This window comes from Ambystoma mexicanum, chromosome 9 (assembly GCF_040938575.1).
Source record: "Ambystoma mexicanum isolate Mex_15411 chromosome 9, UKY_AmexF1_1, whole genome shotgun sequence".
NCBI classification, from domain to species: Eukaryota; Metazoa; Chordata; class Amphibia; order Caudata; family Ambystomatidae; genus Ambystoma; species Ambystoma mexicanum.
In genome coordinates this window covers 1538978178-1539002065 of record NC_090931.1, presented here as the reverse complement: position 1 = coordinate 1539002065, position 23888 = coordinate 1538978178, and the positions used below count along the sequence as shown (strand labels likewise).

Genomic DNA, 23888 nt, shown 5'->3' with positions numbered 1-23888 from the left:
CTCTTCAATATTCACAAAAACCACCCCTCTCTCACCTTTCATGCTACTAAACTTCTAATCTCCTCTCTTATCTTCTCTCGCCTCTTCTACTGCTCCTCCTTACTCTTTGGCCTACCTACTTCTCATCTCGATCCCCTCAAGTCTATCTACCACTCTGCTATCCATACCCTCTGTCTCCTTACCTACCGTGACTCTATCTAAGCTTCCCTCTCTCTCCTCCCTTGGCTGGCTTCCATTTCACTCTCAACTTAAATTTCACTTTCTCCGCCTTGTCTTCAAATCTCTCCATGGACTTGCCCCCCCCTACCTCTCCTCCCTCCCCTCTTTCTACACTCCCTCCCGCTCCCTTCACTCAGCTAATCACTTCCTTCTGACTGTACCTCCGTCCCCTTGTGCCCCCTCACGTTTCCGCTCCTTCTAGCTCCTAGCTCCCCTGCACTGGAACTCCCTACCTCTCTCAATTCGTTCTATTGCTACTTTCTCCTCATTTTGTACCTCCCTTAAATCTCTCCTTCTCCACCCCGCCTTGAAACTCCCTCCCCTTCTTGCTCCCCCTCATTTCTTTCTCCTTCCCTTTATTCCCTCCCTCCACTCCCTACTACCCCACTCTCACCCTTTCCCCTCTCTCCTCCTTCTCCTCCTCCCCTCCTCCCCTCCTCTCCCTCACATTCCCACTGCTCTTCTCTCCCTATTCCCTCCAGTTTAATTGCTCTTCTTACTGGTTTGTTGATTGATTCATACTGTAATTTGCTTCTACCGTTATATTATTTATGTTTTTTGTACTAAGTTGTTCAATTGTGCAGTGCTTTGGCGTAAAGCGCTATATAAACAAATAAATACAAACACAAATACAATCACCTCCCTACTGAGAAAAAATAAGAAATTTCTCTGGTCCCCCGAGGCAGAAAACGCCTTCCAGGAGCTGAAACTTGCCTTCACCTCAGCACCAGTTCTTTGGCACCCCCGACCCGACCTGCCATATGTGGTCGAAACAGATGCCTCCAGCATAGCCATGGGAGCAGTAATGTCACAAAGAGACCCGGACACGGGACAACTACATCCCATAGTCTTTTGGTCCCGTACGTTTTCTGCGCCAGAATTAAAATATGCAATTACTGACAAGGAACTGTTAGCAATCCAAGGAGCCTTCAAAACATAGAGACACTATCTTCTGGGAGCAAGACACACAGTCACAGTTATCACAGATCACCGTAATCTGCAATACTTGAAGACAGCCAGGGCCCAATCTTCACGCCAGCTCCGCTGGGCTCTTCTCCTTGCAGAATACGATTTTGTCATTACTTACAGACCTGAAGTGCGCAATATGAAAGCGGACGCCCTGCCACGCACGGGTGAGGACAAGGAAGCTTTCGCAACATCTGAGCCTGTGGCCATTATTCCCGAAGAACGGATCCAGAACCAAATCGCTGCAACCGCCTGTTGGGAGGACTTAAAAACCGATCTCGAATTAAACAAACTGCACAACAGGAGTGGCTAGCTAGGGGAGACCAATACTCCATCAAGGATGATCTACCCTATTTTCAAGGAAGACTATATATTCAGGACAAGAAATTGTAAGATCAGATAATAGCAAATTACCATGAATCATTAGTGGAAGGACATCCTGGGATTGCCAAGACTCGGGCCAAAAGTCAAAAGGGCTATTGGTGGACAACCTGGTGAAAAAACATTGCCAAATTCATTGCAACCTGTGGTGTCTGTGCACAACCCAAATCTCAGAAGTTAAGCCCTGCAGGGTTACTACGTCCCTTGACTGTACCACCAGGCACCATGGCATACGCTGTCTCTGGACTTTATCACCAATCTTCTTCCGTGCAACAGATTTAACACAATCGTGGTTATTGTAGACTTATTCTCTAAGATGTACCATTTTATTCCATTGAAGGGGCTTCCCACTGCTTCCACCCTTGCCACTGTGTTTTTGGAGCAAATTGTCAAGTTACATGGTTTCCCATCAGTGTTAATTTCAGATTGCGGAACACAATTCATCTCAGCTCTCTGGAGGAGGTGCTGCAAAATAGCCAAGATTGACCTCCGGTTATCCATGAGTAATCATCCCCAAACCGATGGCCAAACCGAAAGGACCAACCAGACCTTGGAACAATACCTGAGGTGTATGTTACAACAAACTGAGGAGTCCTGGAAAAATATACTCTGGTTGACCGAATTTGCCTACAATAACTCCATCCACACTAGCACCGGACAGACCTCATTCTACAGAGTGCAAGGTCGGCATCCTCGAACGTCCACTTTTGATTCGCATGACGAATTGGAAATGCCAGCAGTTACAACATTGCACAAGACTATCACTGAAACCCTTAAAGAGGCAGCAGAAAATCTGACCAGAGCCAAAGAACAACAGAAAAAATGTGCAGACCGACATCGAACAGAGGCTCTGCATTATCAAGTCGGGGATAAGGTTTGGTTGGTGTCCAAGAACATTCCCTTGAAAGGACCCCGAGCCTTCCGTCCCAGGTACCTAGGACCTTATCCCATCAAGGCTATCATTAACTCTGCTGCCATGAAATTGGATTTACCTGCTAACATGCGGATCCATTCGGTGTTCCATGTCGCTCTCTTAAAACCAATGAAGCCAGATACTCAGATTGAAGCACCACCCGAGCCCGACATCTTAGGAGGGGAACCGGAATACGAAGTCAACACCATTCTGGATTCCAAGATAGTATGATCTAAACTGTATTACCTTATAGACTGGAAAGGTTATGGACCTCAAGATCGTACATGGGAGGCTAGTTTATTTGTTCATGCCCCACGACTAATCAGACAATTCCATCATAACAAACCCACCAAACCTGGACCAGGAGGAAGAGCGCCCGTGAGAGGGGCCTTGAGGGGGAGTGCTTTCATGGCCACAGAGCAAGGACCACAAGCTACATCACTTAAACGGTCCAGTTGGACCCAGTCCTGGTGCCTTTAGCACCAGGCTCATGAGAAAGTGTGCTCTTCACACTTTTATTCTAGTGCACGTGTCATTTCATCCCCTACAGGGCCTCCATGTGCATCTGGGGCGGAAGTGGCCATAGGAATACATTGGGCCACACGTGCAGCATCTTCTAGGAGTGGCAGGGTGGAGCCACAAGGCACAGCAAAGGGGTGTGGCTGGGACCAGGCTATTTAAGCCTGCCCCGCCCGCATGTCAGCGCTTCGCATTAGTCTGCTCATAGCAGTGTAACGCTCACCACCGCCTGAAGCACTTCTTACCGGACTCCAGCAATACCATCGCCTGCAGCGCATCTTACCTGATCATAGCAGTCACCGCAGTCGGAGCGCATCCTTACCTGTTCCGGATTTCCAACACGGACGCGGGAGCTCATCTCGGCCAGCATCCTTGCGGTTCCAGCCAACCATCACCCGCCGGCAGATCTTCAGATAGTTGCTTCCAGTGTGACTTCGCCAGGCCATCCCTGCAGAAGAAAAGGACAAATAAGGTTAAAACAACATAAAGACATTACGCTAATGTCGCGCGCAACACAATCCTCGTGCTCACCATAGAACCAAACTTACCATCTATTTGGGACATTGTAAACTCCTCAGGACTCCATTGGGGCTCGCTTCCTACACTGCGACTCCGCTGGGCCTCTCATCACCTATTGGGGAGAAGGAAAGACATTACAAGTGATACAAACAATAATCATGGGAAAAAAGACATTGCAAAAGAACACGGACAATAATCATTGTTGAAGAACACTTACCTTAGAAGGGGATCAGTCCCAGCCGGTCTGGGCAGCCACGCACATGGACCAGTGAATGAACTAAGTCCATTTAAAGCGCCCCTGCACTTGAGAAGCAGGACGGAAAGCTCACCCTCATAAATAAACAGGTGAGACTATATGGGTAAACGCATGCTCACCACATTCTGGGAAGAAGGGTTCGAGGGAGACGACAGCCATATCACAGCATTCTCACAGCCTCTCGCATTCTCACAGGGGCAGTATCAGCAGTCCACAACACAGGAGCAGGGGAAGAAGCCTGACCCAGGGGAGCCAGTTCCAGGGTGGGCTGCAACGGTGCCCCAACGTCCCTGCAGAGACCAGGTGAGCGTAAAATCTGGGGCAATTAGGATCATGTGGCTTCCGAACATCTCAATTGCCTGATTACTTGAGGAATGACGGGGATCGGCGGGAACACTTATAGTAGCGGAAAATCCGAATCCACCACAAACGCATCTCCTAGAGTTCCTCTCAGAGGAAATTCCCTTGAGCAGTACTTTTCGCACTTTCGGTTGATTCCAGTCACAAACAGATCTACTTGAGGGGTTCCCCAAAGGGCAAATATCTCTTGAAGGACTTCCTGAGCTAGTTCCCACTCGTGGGAGACTGTGCTCTGCCTGCTCAGAGCATCCGCCGTCGTGTTCTCATCCCCGGCTAGGTGAGGGAGATTCCTTCTTGAATTGCCCAGTACCAGAGCTGCATTGCCTCTCTGCACAGTGGTAGTGACCCCACACCTCCTCTTTTGTTGAGGTAATACATGGCCACTGTGTTGTCCGTCATTATTTGGACATTCTTAACCCGTACAGAGGGCAGAAAGGCCTTCAGTGCTAGTCTGATTGCCCTCAGCTCCAAAAGGTTGATGTGTAGTTTGGACTCCAATGGAGACCAACGACCGCTGACTGTCAGATAGTTGGCGAGGGCTCCCCACGTCGTAAGGCGTCTGTCACTACTGTAATCTCCGGCCATGGTTGCCAAAATTGGACTCCCTTCAGAATAAAGTCCTCGCAGGTCCACCACAGAAGATCCTGTGCGACCCTGCTTGGAACCTGAAGTAAGTCAGACATCTTTCCTGAGAACTGGGACCATTGAGTTCTTAAAGCCCATTGAAGGGATCAGACGAGCCTCTAGCACCAAAAAAAAAAAATTCAGGATGCCATGAGGCAGAGCAACCTCAAGAAATCGAAGGCCTTAAGATCTCGGGAACTCTGAAATTTGGAAACCATCTGAAGAATGTCTTGAGCCCTCACCTTGGGTGGCGAGCACTTTCCCAAGGATGTGTCTAATACAGCCCTGATGTACTGGAGCTGCTGGGAAGGTGTCATCTGTGACTTCTTGAAACTGAGGGAGAAGCCCAGTCTGTGAAGGGATAGGCAGGTGACTTTGAGAAGATCCACGGCTTGCTCGAGAGAACACGCCCTGATCAGCCAATCGTCCAGGTAGGGGTAGACAGGATTCCCCCCTCTCCTGAGATGCGCTGCCACCACCACCATCAGTTTGGTGAAGACCCTTGGGGCGGAGGTCAGCCCAAATGGCAGGACTCGAAACTGATAGTGCAAGCCACCAACGGCGAACCTCAGGTATTTTCTGTGCTTCAGATGAATCGGCACATGAAAATAAGCATTCTGAAGGTCCAATGACACCAACCAATCCTGTAATTGGAGGGCCTGACAGATCTGAGAAAGTGTGAACATCTTGAATCTGTCCTTCCTGAGGAACTTGTACAAGTATCTCAAGTCCAAGATGGGTCTCAGTCCCCCGTCTTTCTTGGGGATCAAAAAATATGGGGAATACCAACACTTGTTCCTCTCTGCTACTGGTACTGGTTCTATAGCACCTTTCTCTAACAGGGTTAAAATTTCCTGCACAAGGAGCAGATCTGGAATCCTCAAAGAGCGGTTCCCCAGTGGATTGTTCTGAGGTCTCTTTATAAACGGCTTGGTATGACATGGAGCCCAAGCATCTGAAGTAATAGCTCGCCATGACACGTGACGCAAGCTCTGAACGTGGTTTTGAATGGTTGCTGCAGCTGCTGATGGCAAGGCAGCTGGAGCTGGCTGTTAGGGAGAATTCTCAGAAATGTGCTAATTCCCTCTACCTTAGAGACCCCCAGCAACTTTGCTGGATTTTGAGGACTTGATTATTTTTAACCTGGAGAGAGTGAGACCCTTTTCCCACTCTCGCATGCATTTTTATGTGATTTTGGTATTCTGTGTTTCTTTATTGTGGAGTCTGACAAACTCCATAGGTATCATCTTTTACATTGGGTCATACAGCACCTTCAGTGCAGTGGCACAGGGAAGTCTTTCAGATGTCCCAAAGGTCTAAATACCTTCTCTGGGATAAACTACTGTTTCCCAGAGCAGTAAAGTGAAATTGACTTAACTTACATTTGTAACTTTCTAGACCCAGCACGCACTATCTTACAATAGGGTGCTGGAGGGGTTACCTAGTATCCCCTTTGTCTAGCTTCCCATGTATCATTTTTATGTTACCCTTTCCTCGACAAATGGCTGGTGGCAGTGGTTTATGTTTTACTACCATTATATGATTTTACAGCGGGCTGCGTTCACAGCCACGGTAAAGCACCCATGGGTGCCATTTCTGCAAAAATGGCCCCGGTCTTCTTTTTTCGCCATTTCTTTGTGGAAAGGTCCTTCTTGAGATTTACTCTGCACGCCAAACCCAGTTTGGACACTTTATTCCTTTTGTCTTTGGTGAACTTCACAAGTGAAACCCGCCTCTGCTTCCAGGGTGTCTGGGGTGGGCAGGAAGTGAGAGAGGTGCCCGAAACTCCCTGTACTTAGTCTCCTAGGAGACCTAAATGCACTCTGTGATGATTGGCCGGCTGACTGTCCGGCAAGGACAGCCACCCTGCTGGGTGACTGACAGCTAGGCTGGAATGAATGGGAGAGAACTGAATAAAAGGCGAGAATTTTGACTTGGAAGGCAGAGTCGACCACTGGACCAAGGAACCGAAGAAGAACTTGAAGTGGACGCCTGCTGCAACTCCTGGACCATTGGTTTGCCCAGTGAAGCCCTGCTGCTGTGCTGAAACTCCAAATTCGTATCTACAGAGAAGCCCCTGCAAGGATAACTTCTCCCCTTGACTTGGTGGGACCAACTCCAAAGAAAGCCACCTGGACTTCTTCTCGGAGCTGGTTGCCTTGCCACAGAGTTGCTGCTGTAAACCAAATAGCCAGGGAGAGGAACACCAGTTTGTGTGCATTGCTTTTAAGCTGGCCAAGAGCTCCAAGAAGATCCTCCGGACTCCCAGGAAGCAGGACTGACCGATCCTGTGCCCCCTCAGAGTGCAGGACCCCAGAAGCAAGGAAAGCCCATCTCGACAGCCAGGAACCACTGTGTTGCTATTTGCGGTAGACACGAGGAGCTGAAACACCAAACAGCCACGTGCTTGAAGATTGCTGGTTGCGAGCAGTGACCGTCCAATTGCAGTGCAGGAGTCCCCAGAAGTCCTCCTTCTTGTCCCCACGACTGAGGCCCAGGAACAGTGAGATCTGAAGAGCAGCTCAGGAACAGAAGTCATCTGCTGTACTTTTTCTTCAAAACAAAGGTACTGTAACTGTGAAGGTCTGAGAGAACTTACCTCTTGCTGTAGAGTTGCTTGCATCTTCTACTATTCACAAGTCTAACAGCTTGTGGGCCTACATTGATTCTTCTTTTTCTTCAAAGACTTATAAAACATTGTGCAAAGACTTTTCTACTTACCTGCAAAGAAGTGCTTCAGCTAATTTAGACTGTTTCCCATTGACTTTGGCTTAGCCTGTTCCACTGAATAACTCTTACTGGGGGATCCAAAAGGATTTGCCTGCTTAAGAATATTTGTGATCTCTTGTATGTTCTAATAACCTTTTTCTTTGACTTACTCCTAAATGATTCGAAATACAACAGTGATATATTAATGTCCCCAGCACCCTAGCTATTGAAGTCACCTGAGGGTGTAGGTTGTGCCTGTGGGCCATCCCAAAAGGGTACTTACTGATTTAAAAATATTAAGAGTGTATAGTTTTGAAGTATATTTGTGTGTTGCTTTTATATTGCTAGCTTCTGAAGAAGGTGTACTCTAACTGACTAATAAATACATTAATAATTGTTTATTCAGGAAACCTTGTGTGTAAGAGTTTATTTGAATACTTGTCACTGTGAATCTCTGAGTAACTCCCCTACAGCTCACAGTGACCCCTCTTGAGATAAGCCTGGCTGCTCAATCACGCTACCAAACTGTGTAGTACAGACTTATACAAAAGGTTGGGTTCCTATTGCCAAGAGGTTAGGGTTGTTGTAGTGTACCCAAAGGGTACTGCATACAATCTTGCCTAACATTGGCTTGGCATGTTTACATCGTCCATCATGAGTGAACTTCCGCTGGCCTCGTTGACTGGCCATTCCTCTCGCCTTTCCAAATGAGGAGTAGTAGCGTAAGGATCACCCCCTCCAAGGCTGTCCTGTCGGACAAACAGGCTGAGGTTGCCCAACAGCGGCCCTTAAACATTTGGCAGCCGCCTTCGAGGTCTCCAACCTCTCAAGGCTCTCGTCCGCCTTGCTGCCAAAAAGGTGAGGTCCATCAAACGGTATGTTGAGAAGACGAGCCTGCACATCCGGTGCAAAACCTGACTTCGACAACCACTCAAATCTGTGCATCACGGTGCTGGTGGCCATGGACCTGCTGATGCTATCTGCAGTGTCCAATCCAGACTGAAGGGACTCACACATGGCTTCCTTGCCGTCCTTAATAGCCAAGAAGCCGTTCCTTTCATCCTTTTCTGGAATATGCTCCGCCGCCATGGATATGCACTCCCACAGAGTGTATGGAAATTTTGCTAAGGCACATGTGGAGTTGCCCGACTTCAGGGCCATACTCCCAGCTGAAAATACCTTCCGTGCCCATCCATCCACGCGCTTGTTGTCCCTATCAGGAGGGATGGTAGGGTACGCTGCCTTCTTCGAGATAGCTGTGGCTGCCTGTAGCACCAGACTCTCCGGAGTGGGGTATTGGGACAGGTAGCCGGGGTCGCTACTGGAAGGGCAATATTTTCTTTTAAGGGACTTGTCCACCACCGGATTCGTGTCCGGGGTCTCACAATTTCTGGCCACCCTTTTTTGCAGGGCCACATGGAAAGGTAATATGGGGTCAGTAGGCGGACCATGGTTTGAAATATCGGTCAGATCATCCTGATCAAATTGTACTGGGGGTCTGGACCAACTCAGATACTCCACCGCCCTGGACATGAGCTGCCGGTGTGAGGAGTCGGCGTGCTCCCCTAGTTCTGGCTTGCCGAACTCTACTTCGGGTGAGGTGTCAATGCAGCTGGCATGTAAGGTGTCGCAAAGGTTGTGCATGCTACTCTCTTCCGATATCGGACATTCTGGCACATTGGTGGTTCCATATTAGAGCCCAAAAGGAGCATCCTCCTCATCAGACCTTTCTTCCTCCTCAAAAATGGATGAGAGGCATTTTAAAAAATCCTTCTTGGGTTGTGGGTTAAGTCTTTTCTGGCATAGAGCTCGCTGGCTTCAGAACCGCATGCGTCGATATAGTCTTGGCCTTAGCTTTCTTAAGAGGATCATTGGGCACAGGGGGCTGAACAGACAACTTCTGTTGATGGCTTTGGTTTCGGCGTCAGCGTTGAGAATGGCGTCTAAAGTTTACTCGAGGTTGGTGACGCAACCAGCTCCTTTGATGTTTTTTGGCACCGAGGGCCTCGAGGGATTGGCGGGCTTCAAGGGTGTCGACGCCCTCGATCAATCACTGTGGCTCGAGTGATCCTTCTCCAATCGAGGCCTCGAAGGTTCTCGATGTACATCACGCCGTCCACTCAGGCTCGATGGCACACAGGTTTCCGGTCGAGACTGCTCCTTGCCGGCTTCTATGAAAAGGCGCAGACGGAGCTTTGCCCTGCTTTTCAAAGATCTTTAGCATCTCTACCCGGAATGCATCCAACTCCGCGGGTGTCGACTTTTTAGAAGGGCATCTAACCCTCTCTGGGGTGCTGCCTGACGAGGAAGGAGACCGATGGTGCCTCCTTCTCGAACTGTTCGCTGAGGACGAAGAGTGGCGGGAGCCACTGTGGGCCCATGAACACTTATCCTTCTTACGTCGGGGAGAGTCAGCTCTCGGCGGACGAAGAATGAGCAGGTCGGGACTTATGGGGCTTGGATATTTTGCCTACCTGTAGCGTCCCCTTTCATTCCTGCAAGGCCTTTCCCATCATCGTTTGACACTTCGAACATGAATTGGTGTTGTGGTCTTCACCCAGGCACCACAGACATAAGTGATGTGGATCCGTGATGCACTGCTTGCATTTCTTGAAGCTCGACCGAGGGGTCGTCGGTGTAGAAACAACATTTTCTTTTTTCGAGAGAAAAAGAAGTAACTGCGCAGTTAGAATTAACGAGGTGCGCTGAGTTCCGCACCAAACAGGTTTGCAGAAAAACCGAACTGAGGCCAACAGGCACTGTGCGTGCTACTTATAAGATACAATGACTTCACCCTCAACTGAGGCCTTCGAGGGACATCGACTCAACGCCATCGATGCAAGGTGCCCTCTGTCGAAAAAGGTTTCCGAAGCAGCCGAAGCTGGACATTACATGTCAAAGAGGAGGAATACATTGGAGGACACAATCCATTCGAAATGAGAATTCTCCCTAACAGAGGTTTCTGAACTATTACAGTCATCTATATTTGTCCCAATTATCTGCATCCCCTGAGGACATTAGGATATACCTAGATCGTATCACCCTGGGTTGGCTAGAGCCCTTCAAGCAGATCTACTGAATTCTCCTTTCTCCGATGAGGAAATAAACAAGGTTATACGTGTTCTTCCCAGCGGCACGGCCCTCGGTTAGGATGGCATCTCCGCTGAGTTTTATAAGGAATATGCTGCTATCCTCACCCCACACTTATGTAGTATGTTTGAGGCTTCACTATCCACCGGTCTCCTCCCAGAATCCCCCACAACGGCCGTAGTCACCCTGTTGCTCAAGCCTAATACAGACCCCCAAAACTGCTCCTCATATCGACTCCTCTCGTTGATCAATATGGACAATAAGATATTGGCAAAATTTCTGGCGAACAGGCGTCTCTCTCTCACATGGGAGCTCTGGTCCTACCAGTCCAAGCGGGCTTCATCCCATGCAGGTCCACACTGAATAATCCATGGATTCTCTATAATGCATAACATCAACAAGGAGGTCCGTATAGTAATCGCAGGCCGCGGCCCTCGATGCACAGAAGGCCTTCAACTCTGTCGAGTGGCCATTCTTGTCTGAAGTCCTGTGCAGGTCGGGACTGAGATTACAATATATAAGGTGGATCCGTCTACTGTATACTTCCCCGCAAGCATTATTCCTCACAAACCAGCAGACGTCTGAGGTGATATTTCCTACTAGAGGTAGGCTGCAAGGGTGTCCATTCTCCCCTATCCTCTTTACCCTTGCAATCGAGCCCCTCGCTGGCGCTATAAGGACATTTCATTCTCACAGGGGGGTACAGATACATTCACATGTCTCCCTCGATATGCACGATATGTGATTGTATATTAAACACTCCACACAGAATCCCCAGCCACTGATGCAAGAAATCACAGAATTCGGGGGCTTCTCTGGCTTGCAAATTAATTGACTAAATCTGAGATCCTATCGTTAACCCCTGCTGTCAAGCCAGCTAATATGATATGATATGATATGATAGGTTATTTATAACGCGCTTAATACCCAGAGGTTTCTAAGCGCGGACCCAGGGATCGAACCTGTGTTGCTCTGTGTCGTCTTGCTTCCAAGGCAAGCACTTTGCCCCTGTGCTATCCTCCTGAGACAATATCGGTACAGACTTTCGCTGGATTCCCCAGAGGAAAAAGATACTTAGGGATTGTTGTCTCCACATCACCATCCCGACTGCTTGAAGATAACTACGTACCAGCCCTTTCGCAACTGGCGCGCAATGTGGAGTTGTGGATCCGGTTGCCCCTGTCCCAGGCCGCCCGTTCAGCCCTGGCTAAGATGGTGGTGGTACCCAAAACGCTACATTCAACAATGTCCCACTGGTTCCCCAGCCATGGTATTAGAGAAGAATGTGCTCTATGCTGACCAAATTGGTTTGGGCGGGTAAACCCTCACAGTCGCTTTAAATACATTAACTCTTCCCTATGAATATGGTAGACAAGACTACCCACCCAGACTTGTACGCCTACTACCTGGCCGCCCAGATCCAATATGCGGTCACTGGTGGCATCCTTTGGCAGAATTCTCACACATCGAATTGGAAAAAGCGATAGCTCCCCCACACGAGTTAAAGGGCCTACTCTGGGGATGTACCCAAACTTATCCCCAGAAACGAGATTCAACCTCTGGGGGTAACCCGCTGAGCATGGGACCGAGTGAATGCAGAGGCCGGTATCTCCGGCAATGACCACATAGATTTGGCAATTTTTGAGGTTCACGGGTTCCCCTTACCTCAGAAAAGGCCTTTAAAGTACAGATGCAGAAACTGGGGGCTCGTTTTTTGGGTGACATCGTGCATAGTGGGGAATTCATACAGTGGGATCTCCTTAAGAACCAGGGCCCTTGGAATGCGGTCTCTCTCTTATTTTATTACAGATTATGAGAAACACTTCAGAGAGTGTGGAGCGCCTTCCCAGCTGCACCTGAGGCTTCCTGTAACGCTCAACTGATTCCCACGGAGGAGCAGGTCTGGCTTCGAGTGCTGATGCTTCTTCAATGGTGAAGCGCAGGACTCTGAAGATGGACAGGAAGGGCCCTCTACTCTGGCTTCTCCGGCTCGCAGGAATATTCCCCTGTGCGTGAAAAGGGAGTATTACCTATTGACTGAGTTATGCTCAAGCCTCCCACTCTCTTCGAACCCTCCACGATACCCTTCCACGATTCCCCGTGAAGTCTCACCTTAGGGCCAGGAAGGATGAGCTCTCCATCCTGCTTCTGATGCAGGGGCGCGTTGAAAACCAGTTACTTCACTGGATTGAGGATTGGTGGGAGTTCAGGTAAGCTTGACTATTCAGGTAAGGCTCTGTAAAAGTTCTGTTGCAAGTTCAAAAGTCCAAGCTTAATAATAATGTTCATTGTCTTTTTGCAGCAAGCACTAATGCTTATGTCTTTTTTCCCCTTAGGGGCCGGGGTTCGGAATGCCGGAGATATGGCGCCGACCCGAAGTGAAACGTGCAGTTCCAGTTCCAGTAAATGGCAGGTTAGTTCTGGATGAGCGCTCGGGAACTGTCTTTGCATTCGCTCATTCAATGTCTTTGTCTTTTTTCCCCATAGGGGCCGGGGTCCGGAAAATGCCTGGAAGCGGCAAGACCCGAAACGAAAAGGGAATGACCCAACAGGTAAGTCTTATTCCCTTCCTTCTCTCACCTCTTATTCTTGTCTTTTTCTCTAGGCTCTGGGAAGTGGCTGTGTATCCGGATGATCGCTGCTGAAGATGGAGGAACCCAGGAAAGGTGAGTGAAATGCAGCGCTGCAGCGATCGAAACGAAATGCTTTTAAAAAATAATGTCTTTCCTTTCAGGATCGTCTGTGATGTCTCTGTGGTGCAGATTTAGCTGGTAAGGTCTCTTGTCTCCCTCTGCAGGTGACCCAGGATGCTGACAGGCGTGGCTGAAGTCCAGATGCAGGAGCTGACACGGTGAGCGTCCAGCTGCGAGGAGCAGAACAACGCGAAGCGTGAGTTGCTGATCGGGTGTGGTTTAAATAGCTTTGGAAGAAGTTCCCAGTGTGTATCCTTCCACCGATGAGGTATGTATCCTTCCCCGACCACACCCGGGTGGAAAGTAGTCCCACAGGTAAAGTAGTTCCATTCAGGCCTCAAGAGGGCCTGGATGTAGCAGCATGGTCTGCATCAGGTAAGTGCACATTAAAACACTTGAACACATGCCTAGCTTTATGAGCCTGGCGCCTAAGGCGCCAGGACAGGGGTCCTACATGAGCCTGGCGCCTAAGGCGCCAGGACTGCGTCCAAAGGGCCCCAGCTTGGGCCCGCTGGCACTCTCCTGGGGGAAATGATGCCTGCTTCTGGGGTTGCTGGGTCGGACCTGGCTCCTTGGAGGTAGGCATCATGACACTTCCCCCTTAACGCACTTCGTGACCAACCATCCAACCCTCACTAACATGGTTTCGGCATTGCATAAATGGATTAAATCACTCGCCCTATACCTCGGGTACTATTCAGGGCTAGGTGGGATGGAGCACTGGGAGTTCCCCTGCGAGCGGTGCAGTGGCTGTGTCTGTAAAGTTACCAGGGAAATCTCCCTGAACACCAGGTGCCTCCTGATCCAATTCAAATTCATACATCAATCCTACCTGTCCCCTGCACGATTGCATACATTTTATCCAGAAAGAAATGAGTCATGTCCAAGGTGCAATGGTACCGATGAAGACTTCCTACACAGAAGTCTTCATGTGAGTACGGAGGATCTTCCTGGAGCTCGGGTCGGACTTAAAAACGAGACACTCGATTCTGGTGTTCCTCTCCCCGGCAATCGGTTTCTTCAGCAGCAATGGAAGTACAGCCATCTCCGAGAGGATGTCCACACGAGTTTGCTTTGGGGTTGATTGGTCCCACCAACCCAAAGGGAGAAGTCGTCCTTTGCAGGGCTTCTCTAGCCTAGGCGAATTCAGAGCTTCAGCACAGCAGCAGGGCTTCACCGGTTAAACCAACGGTCCAGGAGTTGCAGCAAGCGTCTCTTCCAAGTTCTTCGGATTCCTTTGTCCAGTGGTCGACTCTGCCTTCCAAGCAAAAAGCCTTGCTTTTTATGCAGGTTTCTCCCATTCATTTGCAGCCTAGCTGTCAATCACGCAGCAGGGTTTAGTTTAGTTTGTTTATTTGTATAGCGCAGCCAAACCTTTGGGTAACTGGGCGCATAGACATGAGGAACAACAAAAGTTACAGAGAGGTTGCACATGCGAAATACGTTAGGTAGCAAATGGACCAGGTTACAATGTGGTCCGCGGTACAGTTTCAGAGTGCAGTACAAAATACATTACATGTATATAGGACTTGAATTCTTACTGCAATGTGAGCCATGTTTACACCTTTGCTCTGAATGGCCAGAACAATTCTTCTGACCTGATTATCAAGGGGAGTGCGTTCCAACATTTCACTGCTAGCACAGGGAAACTAGATCCAAGGACAGCCAGACAGCCAATCACCTTTGGGTGCATTCCTGTAACCAAGGGGATTAAGCACAGGGAGTTTCGGGCACCTCCCTCACTTTCTGCCCTGCGAGACACGGTGGAGCCAGAGGCGGGCTTCACCAGTGAATCCCGCCAAAGACAAAACGAGCAAAGGGACCAAACATGGTTTGGTGCGTAGAGTAAATCTCAAGAAGGACCTTTCCAACAAGAAAACCACTGCAACCAGCCATTTGTCGAGGAAAGGGTAACATAAAAATGTTACATGAGAAACTAGACAAAGGGGATACCAAGTAACCCCTCCAGCACCCTATAGTAAGATGGGGTGTGCTGGGTCTAGAAGGTTTTACAAAATGTAAGTAAAGTGCATTTCACTTCACTGCTCTTGGAAACAGTAGTTTCACCAAGAGAAGGTATTTAAACCTTTTGGAAATCTAAGAGACTTCCCTGTGCCACTGCACTGAAGGTGCTGTGTGACAATGCAAAGATATGCCTATGGAGTTTGTCTGACTCCACAACCAAAAGAAACACAGTGTTAAATCACAGTAAAATACATGAGAGAGTGGGAAAAAGGTCTCTCTCTCTCTGGGTTAGAAATTAAATGTCCTAAAGTCCAGCAAACAGAACCTGGGGTCTCTAAGGTGATGTATTGTGAGTATGAATAGTGCACATACTGTACCTTTGCATCCACCGGGGCTGAGACAGACCTCCTTTCTCCCTCTTCCTTCTGAGTCCAGAGGGTGGATCAGGGGTAGATCTTCCTCTTTCTTCACAGTAATGGACTCTTCGGGATTGGTCATTACGTCACCTGTGATATAAAGCAAATATCCATGATTCCCCCATTCTGAATATAAATATACTTCTGACTTTAGAGCCATGCACAGCATCCGTCACTTCCTCTCTGCTCTCCTCTGTCTCCTGCAGTTTCAATCTCCTGCACTTATTTAAGTTTTTCACATGATGTAAACATCTTATACACTTGTGTATAGGCGTTATAAATGCCATATCATATCAAGCAACTGTCATTTTTATAGAATGTCTGCAAGTGTGAGCTTGTGTTGACAAAAACAAACCAAACAGGGCGTTGCTGAACACATAGTAGCCCCCTACCCCTCTCCTAATGATTCCTCTCTCTGCTTTTAGCCATCACTCCCACCGTCCTTTGGTTTCTTCCCCCCCACGTCCCCTCCCCGACCTCCCATGGTCTCTCCTTCACAGCATCTGTCACTTCCTCTCTGCTCTCTTCTGTCTCCTGCAGTTTCAATCTCCTGTACTTATTTAAGTTTTTCACATGCAATGGTGTGCACATCCAACCACCAAGGATAGGGGAGTGCTAAACAATAGCCATGAAAATAAAGTACAACATGAAATGAAAACCAGCAAAGGCAAACATTGCAGCAAAGGCAAAAGTTGAACAAAAAGACCACTTGAAAGCAGCCTGGGTTGATGGAAAGAATAAAACAATGACTAGCTGCACTCAATCCAGCATATGCTAATATTGCACGGTCTCATGCTCTGCGTCTTTCTCACCCTCACTCTCTGCACTCTCTTTGGTTCTGTGGGCAAGGAGTCATGTTGTCAGATGAGTGTCTGCTAGAGCCGCCACAGCTGTAGCCGGCAGCAACAGCCCCAGACAATAAAGATATATTGAGGGGTCGGGGTTGCTGTGATTTTTAATGGTTAAAAGTTGAATGAGAGCAGCAGGAAGAGAGGCATTCCATCAGGTGGGATCAACCTGGTATTTGGTGACATGTCATCACATGTGCCCTACAGGAATGCTGCCACCACACTGAGGGTGTATTATCTGTATGGGGGAGGTGAGAGGGATACAGATAAGCTCAGCAGCGGTGGGGCACTGGGGTTCAAAGAACCCTTCTAAGGGTTCAGGGGAGGAGCTTGCAGGATCTATAACCGTGTTTGTTAATTTCTATATTTTGTTATTTGTACTGTACCAAATACAAAGGTTCAGTAGCACTAACAACTAATCAGTGGCAAAAACAAACATTGCATTGGTGCTCCCAGAAGAAACAAATCATTGGTTTTATTCTGAGCGTGACCCTTTCCAAGAAGGAAAAACTAATTAGAAGACACAATGGTTATTTAATTCTACTACTATTGTAAACGGCCCCTTTTAAATGCTTTACAATATTCTTTTTTAATTATCAGTTCCAGTACATACTGAAGTCATAAGAATGTTATACATGTCTTACTGATCAAAACACATTATCAAATTCTAGAATAATCATATACATTATTTTCTGATAGAAGCGTAATGGGTGGCCACCACGAATAACCACTCTGATGCACCAGTAACGTTTCAAGGGGGTTCATTCTTTAGACAGACAGAATGGCTGTAGATTCTTAGAAGAGATCTCTTCGGGAAGTTGGCCCTAGGGATGTTCCTCTCCCACTACTTTCAGGATACTTGGATCCTATCCTTCGTTCAGTGAGAACTCCAGATATTGTCATGGTATGGGTGTTTGGAGCCTTCTCTTATTCAAAATCTCCTGTGCGCCAAATCGAAGAGGACCCAATGGGAGAATATAGAAACTTCTCTATTTATATTTATATTTATTCTGATTATGTTTTACAACATGACTATTGGAGTAGATCATACCTTTCTGGTACAATATAGGTATGGGATGCATTTACATATCTATATCTCTTTTCAGATACAGAATATGGCAATGCACCCTTGAGAAACATATCCCGGTGAGCTTTTCAGATTTATTTAACTAAATCAAAAATGTACTCATGCAATTGCCAACAGTCACCTACTATGTAGGCTAATTATATTAAAGTCAACATTTTTGGGTTTCTCCTGCGCAGTCTGGATTTATCAATTATGGAAACTAAGATAGATTTACCACAGTAGATGTATAAGGCGTATGTGACGTATTTCATGCTGTATGTTACACTTCAACCATATTGATTTCTATTGCTTTTGCTCATATGTTATCATTGTTTTGTATTTGTTTTTTCTCCTTCTGGGGATTTTGAATCTGTGAATATGAAACAGATATTGCTGCATGTATCCTATTTGCTTTAATTTGGTATAACGGTTGAATACGTTATCTTTTGTATAACCACCACTGATAGTAACTTGGTTTGTACATAATGGCGTTTGTGATCTTTTAATGTCAATTATGTACCATCATGCATGGGAATGACACCAATGATGTATTGTGTTAAGTATCCGCAATCACAAAGGAATATAGATACAGAATAGGGCAATGCACCCTTGAGAAATAGATCTTGTCTGGATTTACCACATACAGAAATGGTATGGTTAGCAGGGGACTGGCTGCCCCTCATGTTCTGGCCCTCCAGTTGCCCCTCGTTAGTATCGTACTCCTTGGAGGAATAGTGGCTGGTCTGTTGGAGCAGCACTGGGGTTGTGAAGTATGCTGCAGCTTTGCGCGTTGCGGTGCTATCTGCTCCCGAATCTGGGACACACTGTTAGGCAAGATTTTCACAGTAATGGTAAATCTTCCTGACCTGTGTCAACCGCAGAATGTTTTGCTTTACTGGTGAATTATTTTTCCTTATACCTCTGTTTGTAGGAACCTTTTTCCACACTCACAGAATCTTTTACTCTTTTTGTGGGTGTCATTTTTTAGACTCTCCACATTGTCTTTTTAAAGTTATCCTCTTTGACAACTTTTTGGCAATAAGTGCCTGTTGTTGCTGGGTTGCCCTAGGGGCTCCCCTCTTAACTTTCTCTGGCTAACCTTGAGATAACTACAGTTCAAGGGTAGAAAGGATCTTTGGATCCCTTTTACATTTTATTTGGTGAAACCAGCAGACCCCACCGTATGTGGAAAGTGAAATTGACTTTACTTACCTGTTTTTCCTTTGTAGGTCCAGTACAGCCCATCTTATGTGGAAACTGAAATTGACTTTACTTACCTGTTTCTCCTTTGTAGGTCCAGTACAGCCCACCTTATGTGGAAAGTGAAATTGACTTTACTTACCTGTTTTTCCTTTGTAGGTCCAGTACAGCCCATCTTATGTGGAAAGTGAAATTGACTTTACTTACCTGTTTCTCCTTTGTAGGTCCAGTACAGCCCACCTTATGTGGAAAGTGAAATTGACTTTACTTACCTGTTTCTCCTTTGTAGGTCCAGTACAGCCCACCTTATGTGGAAAGTGAAATTGACTTTACTTACCTGTTTTTCCTTTGTAGGTCCAGTACAGCCCATCTTATGTGGAAAGTGAAATTGACTTTACTTACCTGTTTCTCCTTTGTAGGTCCAGTACAGCCCACCTTATGTGGAAAGTGAAATTGACTTTACTTACCTGTTTCTCCTTTGTAGGTCCAGTACAGCCCACCTTATGTGGAAAGTGAAATTGACTTTACTTACCTGTTTCTCTTTTGTAGGTCCAGTACAGCCCACCTTATGTGGAAAGTGAAATTGACTTTACTTACCTGTTTCTCCTTTGTAGGTCCAGTACAGCCCACCTTATGTGGAAAGTGAAATTGACTTTACTTACCTGTTTCTCCTTTGTAGGTCCAGTACAGCCCATCTTATGTGGAAAGTGAAATTGACTTTACTTACCTGTTTCTCCTTTGTAGGTCCAGTACAGCCCACCTTATGTGGAAAGTGAAATTGACTTTACTTACCCGTTTCTCCTTTGTAGGTCCAGTACAGCCCACCTTATGTGGAAAGTGAAATTGACTTTACTTACCCGTTTCTCCTTTGTAGGTCCAGTACAGCCCACCTTATGTGGAAAATGAAATTGACTTTACTTACCCGTTTCTCCTTTGTAGGTCCAGTACAGCCCACCTTATGTGGAAAGTGAAATTGACTTTACTTACCCGTTTCTCCTTTGTAGGTCCAGTACAGCCCACCTTATGTGGAAAGTGAAATTGACTTTACTTACCCGTTTCTCCTTTGTAGGTCCAGTACAGCCCATCTTATGTGGAAAGTGAAATTGACTTTACTTACCCGTTTCTCCTTTGTAGGTCCAGTACAGCCCATCTTATGTGGAAAGTGAAATTGACTTTACTTACCCGTTTCTCCTTTGTAGGTCCAGTACAGCCCATCTTATGTGGAAAGTGAAATTGACTTTACTTACCCGTTTCTCCTTTGTAGGTCCAGTACAGCCCATCTTATGTGGAAAGTGAAATTGACTTTACTTACCCGTTTCTCCTTTGTAGGTCCAGTACAGCCCATTTTATGTGGAAAGTGAAATTGACTTTACTTACCTGTTTCTCCTTTGTAGGTTCAGTGCAGCCCACCTTATGTGGAAAGTGAAATTGACTTTACTTACCTGTTTCTCCTTTGTAGGTCCAGTACAGCCCACCTTATGTGGAAAGTGAAATTGACTTTACTTACCTGTTTCTCCTTTGTAGGTCCAGTACAGCCCACCTTATGTGGAAAGTGAAATTGACTTTACTTACCTGTTTCTCCTTTGTAGGTCCAGTACAGCCCACCTTATGTGGAAAGTGAAATTGACTTTACTTACCTGTTTCTCCTTTGTAGGTCCAGTACAGCCCACCTTATGTGGAAAGTGAAATTGGCTTTACTTACCTGTTTCTCCTTTGTAGGTCCAGTACAGCCCATCTTATGTGGAAAGTGAAATTGGCTTTACTTACCTGTTTCTCCTTTGTAGGTCCAGTACAGCCCATCTTATGTGGAAAGTGAAATTGGCTTTACTTACCTGTTTCTCCTTTGTAGGTCCAGTACAGCCCATCTTATGTGGAAAGTGAAATTGACTTTACTTACCTGTTTCTCCTTTGTAGGTCCAGTACAGCCCATCTTATGTGGAAAGTGAAATTGACTTTACTTACCCGTTTCTCCTTTGTAGGTCCAGTACAGCCCACCTTATGTGGAAAATGAAATTGACTTTACTTACCCGTTTCTCCTTTGTAGGTCCAGTACAGCCCATCTTATGTGGAAAGTGAAATTGACTTTACTTACCCGTTTCTCCTTTGTAGGTCCAGTACAGCCCATCTTATGTGGAAAGTGAAATTGACTTTACTTACCTGTTTCTCTTTTGTAGGTCCAGTACAGCCCACCTTATGTGGAAAGTGAAATTGACTTTACTTACCTGTTTCTCCTTTGTAGGTCCAGTACAGCCCACCTTATGTGGAAAGTGAAATTGACTTTACTTACCTGTTTCTCCTTTGTAGGTCCAGTACAGCCCATCTTATGTGGAAAGTGAAATTGACTTTACTTACCTGTTTCTCCTTTGTAGGTCCAGTACAGCCCACCTTATGTGGAAAGTGAAATTGACTTTACTTACCCGTTTCTCCTTTGTAGGTCCAGTACAGCCCACCTTATGTGGAAAGTGAAATTGACTTTACTTACCCGTTTCTCCTTTGTAGGTCCAGTACAGCCCACCTTATGTGGAAAATGAAATTGACTTTACTTACCCGTTTCTCCTTTGTAGGTCCAGTACAGCCCACCTTATGTGGAAAGTGAAATTGACTTTACTTACCCGTTTCTCCTTTGTAGGTCCAGTACAGCCCACCTTATGTGGAAAGTGAAATTGACTTTACTTACCCGTTTCTCCTTTGTAGGTCCAGTACAGCCCATCTTATGTGGAAAGTGAAATTGACTTTACTTACCCGTTTCTCCTTTGTAGGTCCAGTACAGCCCATCTTATGTGGAAAGTGAAATTGACTTTACTTACCCGTTTCTCCTTTGTAGGTCCAGTACAGCCCATCTTATGTGGAAAGTGAAATTGACTTTACTTACCCGTTTCTCCTTTGTAGGTCCAGTACAGCCCATCTTATGTGGAAAGTGAAATTGACTTTACTTACCCGTTTCTCCTTTGTAGGTCCAGTACAGCCCATTTTATGTGGAAAGTGAAATTGACTTTACTTACCTGTTTCTCCTTTGTAGGTCCAGTGCAGCCCACCTTATGTGGAAAGTGAAATTGACTTTACTTACCTGTTTCTCCTTTGTAGGTCCAGTACAGCCCACCTTATGTGGAAAGTGAAATTGACTTTACTTACCTGTTTCTCCTTTGTAGGTCCAGTACAGCCCACCTTATGTGGAAAGTGAAATTGACTTTACTTACCTGTTTCTCCTTTGTAGGTCCAGTACAGCCCACCTTATGTGGAAAGTGAAATTGACTTTACTTACCTGTTTCTCCTTTGTAGGTCCAGTACAGCCCACCTTATGTGGAAAGTGAAATTGACTTTACTTACCTGTTTCTCCTTTGTAGGTCCAGTACAGCCCACCTTATGTGGAAAGTGAAATTGACTTTACTTACCTGTTTCTCCTTTGTAGGTCCAGTACAGCCCACCTTATGTGGAAAGTGAAATTGACTTTACTTACCTGTTTCTCCTTTGTAGGTCCAGTACAGCCCACCTTATGTGGAAAGTGAAATTGACTTTACTTACCTGTTTCTCCTTTGTAGGTCCAGTACAGCCCACCTTATGTGGAAAGTGAAATTGACTTTACTTACCTGTTTCTCCTTTGTAGGTCCAGTACAGCCCATCTTATGTGGAAAGTGAAATTGGCTTTACTTACCTGTTTCTCCTTTGTAGGTCCAGTACAGCCCATCTTATGTGGAAAGTGAAATTGGCTTTACTTACCTGTTTCTCCTTTGTAGGTCCAGTACAGCCCATCTTATGTGGAAAGTGAAATTGGCTTTACTTACCTGTTTCTCCTTTGTAGGTCCAGTACAGCCCATCTTATGTGGAAAGTGAAATTGACTTTACTTACCTGTTTCTCCTTTGTAGGTCCAGTACAGCCCATCTTATGTGGAAAGTGAAATTGACTTTACTTACCTGTTTCTCCTTTGTAGGTCCAGTACAGCCCACCTTATGTGGAAAGTGAAATTGACTTTACTTACCTGTTTCTCCTTTGTAGGTCCAGTACAGCCCACCTTATGTGGAAAGTGAAATTGACTTTACTTACCTGTTTCTCCTTTGTAGGTCCAGTACAGCCCACCTTATGTGGAAAGTGAAATTGACTTTACTTACCTGTTTCTCCTTTGTAGGTCCAGTACAGCCCATCTTATGTGGAAAGTGAAATTGACTTTACTTACCTGTTTCTCCTTTGTAGGTCCAGTACAGCCCATCTTATGTGGAAGTGCTGGGAGTGTTACTTAGCATCCCCTTTGTCTACTTTCTCATGTAACATTTTTCTGTTACCCTCACTACAATTAATGGCTGCTGGCAGTAGTTTAATTTATAAGCTTTCTAAGCTGGGGGCAAATCCGCCGTGATTTTGCCAATTTTCAGTGCCATTACCGGCAGCGCTAATACCGCCGGCTGTAATAGCGCGAAAATTCCCCATTGGGTCCAATGGGGAATGGGGAATTCCCGAATGGGCCCAATGGAGAATGGGAACCAACCGTTCCGCAAAACCTGTGACCCGGCGCTAATAGCGCCGGGTGAGTTAGCGGTAGGGCTAATAGCCCCGGCGGTAATACCGCCGGGGTTACCGCCAAACTCGTGATGAGGCCCTTTGTGTTTAACTGTCCCTCATAGGTGGTACATAAGTTACTTGTATTGCTGGGAAAGGGTTAACCTATAATTCATTGGTGGACTGTAAAGTACTTACCTGTTCAGAGAACTTGTTAATCTTTGTTTCCTTCCCTAACCTTTTCCTTTTTCAACAACCTCAGCATTGCATTAAGTGTTAAAAGTGATATATCAATGTCCACATTGTCTTAGCAATTGAAGTCACCTAGGGTGTAGAAAGTGTGTGTGTGACATCCCAAAGGGGTATCTATTTAACTAAAACTGACTGTTAAATAAATAAAGAACTATTATACTAGAAAACCTTCAGTATAAGTGTTATCTGAATACATGCCACTGTGAAACTCAATGTTGCATCCCTACAGCTCTCATTGACCCCTCTTGAGATAGGCCTGGCTGCTCAGTCACTCTACCAGCTTGTGTAGTACATGCCTATACCAAAGGTTGGGTTACCTATTGCCAAGAGGACAAGGCTGGTGTTGTCTCCCACAGGGTACTGCAAACAATCTTGCCTAACAATCAAGAAGGGTTCTACC

The 23888-nt window shown here is 46.4% G+C and overlaps 1 protein-coding gene across 1 annotated transcript in view; it reads right to left on the bottom strand.

Annotated features, from left to right (window-relative positions):
* Positions 1 to 23888, bottom strand: part of LOC138489474 (zinc finger protein 420-like) — a 465209-nt gene that overhangs the window by 363000 nt on the left and 78321 nt on the right. The gene's annotated exons all lie outside the window — the stretch shown is intronic.